Here is a 6,230-nt window from a genome sequence, read left to right on the forward strand (position 1 = left end):
CCCAGCCCAATATCTAAGTTGGCTTTTGGAAGGTGCCAGAACGTACAAAGGTCACAAGATGTGGCCCAAGATATCTGAAGACTCCATAATGAATTATGATCTTAGTCTTGCCTTATGTATCTTTGGAAACAGTCCTGAAGAGGCAGCTGCCTTTCCACCTTGTCCAATGCAAAAAATGAGATAGGAGTTTCATTACTGACCTGGTTAGTCAGGACAGATGACACTCTTATCTTAAAGTAGGGTGACCAGGTGTCCGGTTTTCGACCGGAACACCTGGTCAAAAAGGGACCCGGGTGGCTCTGGTCAGCACCACCGACCAAGCCACTAAAAGTCCAGTCAGCAGTGCTGGGGAGCTAAGGCAGGCTAGTCCCTACCTGTCCTGGTTCTGTGCCTCGGAAGTGGCCAGCAGGTCCAGCTCCTGGGTGGAGGGGGGGACACACGCCACCGGGTTCCGCATGCTGCCCCTGCCCCAAGCACCAGCTCCGCACTCCCATTGGCCAGGAACCATGGCCAATGGAAGCTTTGGGGGCGGTGCCTGGGGGCAAGAGCAGCACGCAGAGCTGCCTGCCGCACCTCTGCCTAGGAGTCGGATGTTTCCAGGACACAGCGTAGGGTCAGGCCAGACAGGAAGCCTGCCTTAGACCACCCACTGGTCTGCTGACTGGGACCCGCCAGAGGTAATCCCATGCCCCAACCGCCTGCCCCAGCCCTGAGCCCCTTCCTGCACCCAAACCCCTCATCCTTGACCCCACCCCAGAGCCTGCACCCCCAGACAGTGCCCTCACTGCCCCACCCCAGAGCCCCCTCACACACCATGAACCCCTCTGCCCCAGCCTGTAACCCCCTCCTGCACCCCAATCCCCTCATCCCTGGCCCCACGCCAGAGCCAGCACCCCCACACAGTGCCCTCACTGCCCCACCCCAGAGCCCCCTCACACACCACCAGATGGAGCTCTCACCCCCCTACCCCACCCCAGAACCCCCTCACACACCATGAACCCCTCTGCCCATCCTGTAGCCCCCTCCTGCACCCCAATCCCCTCCTCCTGGCCCCTAAATCCACCTCCTCTTACCCATCCCAGAGCCTGCACCCCCAGACAGTGCCCTCCCTACCCCACCCCAGAACCCCCTCACACACCATGAACCCCTCTGCCCATCCTGTAGCCCCCTCCTGCACCCCAATCCCCTCATCCTGGCCCCACCCCAGAGCCTGTACCCCCACAGTGCCCTCACTGCCCCACCCCAGAGCCCCCTCACACCCTGAACCCCTCTGCCCCAGCCTGTAGCCCCCTCCTGCACTCCAATCCCCTCATCCTTGGCCCCACCCCAGAGCCTGCATCCCCAGAGAGTGCACTCACTGCCCCAGCCTGGAGCCCCCTCCCACATCCTGAACCGCTCATTTCTGGCCCCACCTTGGAGCCTGAACCCCCTCCCCCTGACCCAGCCCAGTGAAAGTAAGTGATGGTGGGGGAGAGCGAGCCATGGAGGGAGGGGGAATGTAGTGGGGGGGGCAGGGACTTGGGGAAGGGGTGGGCTAGGTTGTTCAGTTTTGTGCGATTAGAAAGCCCCATTCAAAGTGACCAGTAAGAGGTCTGTCTTCTCTCATAAGGAGGACAGATGGAAAGAAGTGGACCAGTCAGGCTTCTGTTCTCCAGAAGCCCAAGGAAGGAGCACAATACTGTGGGTCAGCTAAGACACAAGTTGTATTTTTTGGCCTTCCATTTGAAGAGGTATGAGAGGTAGAATAGGACCTGTGACTCAGGATTCTGATAGTTTTATTCTGTAACTAGTGTGATGATGTGGTTCTGGTGGGACCCAACTGAGAGTGCCAAATCAGGACCAATTGCTCAAACAGGGCAGTTACAACCCAAGGCTGGGGTTTTCCCACCTCTAAGGCAAACCAAACCAGCCAGACAAAAATGACTTCAGTTTCACCCCACTGGCTAACCACAAGTCACACAAGCAATTTCCTTAGACACTCCAGTCTCCCAGTATCACCACAGTCCCACACGTCCTGGGATGAATGGTTATGAAACCAACCCCAGTAAAAGAAAAGGTTCTCTCGATCCCAAAGACCAAGCCCAGACCCAGGTCATATACACATCAGATCTTAACCACAACACGTGTTGCCAATCCTTTAGAATCTAAGATCTAAAGGTTTATTCATAAAAGGAAAAGATAGAGATGAGAGCTAGAATTGGTTAAATGAAATCAAGTACATGCAGTAATGGCAAAGTCCTTAGTTCAGGCTTGTAGCAGTGATGGAGTAAACTACAGGTTTAAATCAAGTCTCTGGAGAACATCCCCGGCTGGGATGGGTCATCAGTCCTTTGTGCAGAGCTTCAGCTTGTAGCAAAGTCCCTCCAGAGGTAAGAGCAGGATTGAAGACAGATGGAGATGGCCTTCGCCTATATAGACTTTTCCAGGTGTAAGAACACTCCTTTTTTCCTACTGTGGAAAGTTACAGCAAAATGGAGTTTGCAGTCACATGGGCCAGTTTCTCCACCATGCTGAGTCACAAGGCGTATCCGCCTCCTCTCAATGGGTCAATTGTGTAGTTGATGGTCCTTAATGGGCCATCAAGCAGGCTAAGCTGAGCTGACACCAACTTGTCTGGGTGTTACCCAGAACTGCAGCACCAATTTAAAATACGACAGTACACAGCCAATATTCATAACTTCAACTACAAAAATGATACAGACAGCACAATCATAACCAGTAACCCATAACCTGGTCTTAGACACCTTATATGACCCCCTTTACATAGGATGGTGCCACTATAGACCTTGGTTGCAACCCATGTTCTATATGGTCCAGTTTATATCAGTAATGTCACAACTAGGTACTAAATACAAACTGCAGGAAGGGACTTTCTTTTCACCTGGAAAGCTGGTGTGTTGTCCCCATGCTGATCATGGGCCTTCCAAGACCAGCATATCAAAACCTAATTAACTGAACGAGGACACCTTGTGCACGAACAGCTCTCTTACTGCAGCAGAACTCACACCCTGACCTTTCTTCATATATCAAAGTGTGGTGGAAGTCACTTTTCCTTGACAATGCCTTCATGTTCCCATTTATCATTTTCAGTTAAAGGTAGTGGATTCAAGATATTGCTGGAGGAGTCACTGCATCAAATGCAAAAGGAACAAGATTACAGCCAACCATGATGAGAGGAAGAGAGAGGCACTGGAAAATTTCTATTTGACAGAAAATAATCATTTTTAAGATTATGTATAACATGGGCCTCCTGCAGGCACGTACAGGGGGACTCAGATGGGTGAACAGTGGTGTTCTCTTTGTTTTATGTATTATAGAAGAAAGGACAGGATTAATTTTAAATCTGCATGCTTTTACACGGTTGCTGGCTGACTGAAGAAGAGCTCTGTGTAAGCTTGTCTCTCTTACCAACAGAACTTGGTCCGTTGAGAGGGATCACCTCATCCACTTTCTATTTGCTTTCACATTACAAATGCAGCTCAACTGCACTGTTGGGTTTTTTGCGTTTGTTTTGGTTTTCATTCCCCCCTGGAAGATTTAAGGACAGTTGACAAGTGGCACAATTTGAGATCGAAGAAACAAGGAAGCGAAAGCTGAGGCAAAATGAGAGTGTAAGGGATTATCATTAAGATGGTTTTTAAAAAATCCTTTTATTTGTTGGTAATGTTGATGCATAAATTAACTCACAGAATTTCAAAAATGCTGGGCAGGAAGGGACGCTTGGGAGGTGGGCTAGTTCAAGCCCCCTACCCCGGCTGAGGCAGGAACCAAAGTAAACCTAAGACAGTCTGACAGGGGTTTGTCCGCATCCTCTGTGCTTAAAAATGTCTAGATGGTGATTCCATTAACCTCCCTTGGAGCCTATTCCAGAGACAACTATCTTGTACAGTTAGTAAAGGTTTTCCTAATATCTACCTAAATCTTCCTTGCTGCCCAATGATAAGCTGATTGTTCTTTTCCCACCTTTCAGCAGTACATAAGAATGGTCTGTTACCGGGTCAATCTAGCAGTGTTTCTGTCTACCAACAGCTGGCCAATGCCAGGCTGCCCCAGAGGGAGTGGAACTACGGCATGATCAAGTATCTCTTCCCCTGCCCATCCTATCTCCACCCCTCTGAAAACAGAGCTAGGGGACACCATCCTTACTCATCCGGCTAACCATTAATGGACTTCACCACCATGAATTATCCAGTTCCCCCCTTTTAAATGCTGTTATACGGTCCCAGCCTTCACAACCTCTCAGGCAAAGGATTTCGAACAAGTTGACTGTGCGCTGCATGAAGAGAACTTCCTTTTATTTGTTTTAAACCTCTGCCTATTAATTTCATTGTGGTTGACTCTAGTTCTTTATGTATATGGATAAGTAAATAACTTTTCCTTATCCACTTTCTCCACATCACTCATGATTTTATATACCTCTATCATATCCCCCCTTAGTCTCCTCTTTTCCAAGCTGAATAGTCCTAGCCTCATGGAGAACAATTGATGACAGTCCTCTTATAGCAGCCTTTAACATACTTTGAAGCCTGTCATCAGGTCCCCTCCTCAATCTTCTTTTCTCAAGATTAAGTAGCCCAGTTCTTTTAATCTTTTCTCAGACATCAGGTTTTTTAAACCTTTTGCCATTTTTATTGCTCTTCTCTGGACTCTCTCCAATTTGTTCACATCTGTCCTTAACTGTAGGAGCCACAATTGGACACAGTACTTCAGCTGAGGCCTCACCAGTGCCAAGCAGAGCAGGACAATAACCTCCTGTTAATACAACCCAGAATGATACTAGCCTTTTTTGCAAATCTTCTCCATTCCATTATTGCCTCATAGTCAATTTGTGATCCATTATACTCACCAGTTCCTTTTCAGTAATGCTCCCATCTAGCCACTTATTCCCCATTTTGTAGATGTGCATTTGATTTTTCCTTCCTAAGCTAAGTACTTTACAGTTGTCTTTACTGCATTTCAGATGGTTGATTTCAGTCTAATTCTCTAATTTGTCAGGAACATTTTGAATTCTAAGCCTGGTCTCCAAAATGCTTGCAACCCCTCTCACTGTGGTGTCATCCACAAGTGAGATAAGTGTACTCTCCAGTCCATTATTCATATTATTAATAAAAATATTGAATATTACTGGACCCAAGATAGACACCTATGGGACCCAATTAGATAATCCCCCCAGTCTGACTGTTGATAACTACTCTTTGAGTATAGTCTTTCAACTAGTTGTGCACGCACCTTATAGTAATTTCATCTAGATGACATTCTAATAAGCAAACTAGGGAAAATGATGTGGAATGGCATCAAAAACCTTACTAAAAATCAAGACTATCATGCCTACAGCTTGTCCTAGTCAGCAGACCAGTAACCCCCAAGAAAGAAGAAAATTAGGTTAGTTTGGCATGATTTGTATTTTTACAAACATGTTCATTTGTAAACACCTAGAGGATAATGGGGTAATAAGGAATAGTGGATTGTTTAACAATGTTCCAGTATCTTTCCAGGTATTGAAGTTAGGCTGACTGGTGTCCATAGTTTCCAAGTCCCCTTTGATCTCGTTTTTAAAGATAAGTACTATGCTTATCCTTCTCCAGTCTTCTGGGACCTCATCCATCCTTCACTAGTCCTTGCAAATAATCTGACAGTTCCAAGATTGCTTCAGCTAGTTCCGTAAGTATACTAGGGTGAATTTTGTCAGGTCCTGCTGACTTGACTACACCTAACTTATCTAAATATTCTTTAATCTGTTCTTTCCCTATTTTGGCTTGCGTTCTTTCTGCCTAATATCTGAGAGAAAAGATGCCTTTGTTGAAGACTCAACACCCTTTCTATTAAGAACTAAGAAAACTGCAGCTCCAGTTCTCTGGACTTTCAAAGTGTCCTCCAGCGGACAGTTCTAAGGTTTTAAAAAAAAAAAAAAAAAAAAAACAAACACACACAACCCCAACACACAAATCCTAGCAGGAAACAAAAATTAACAAAACCCTTCCAAGTCTTCTGTATACATTAAAAGAAGTGAAAAAAGAGGGCACAAACCCATTTTACCATCCTCTATAGCAGTGGTTCTCAAATTTTTGTACTGGTGACTCCTTTCACATAGCAAGCCTCTGAGTGCGACTCCCCTTATAAATTAAAAACACTTTAATATATTTAACACCATTATAAATGCTGGAGGCAAAGCAAGATTTGGGGTAAAGGCTGACAGTTCACGACTGTCTGATCGCTGTATGGGGAGACAA

Source organism: Chelonoidis abingdonii, chromosome 2, assembly GCF_003597395.2.
Source record: "Chelonoidis abingdonii isolate Lonesome George chromosome 2, CheloAbing_2.0, whole genome shotgun sequence".
NCBI lineage: Eukaryota > Metazoa > Chordata > Testudines > Testudinidae > Chelonoidis > Chelonoidis abingdonii.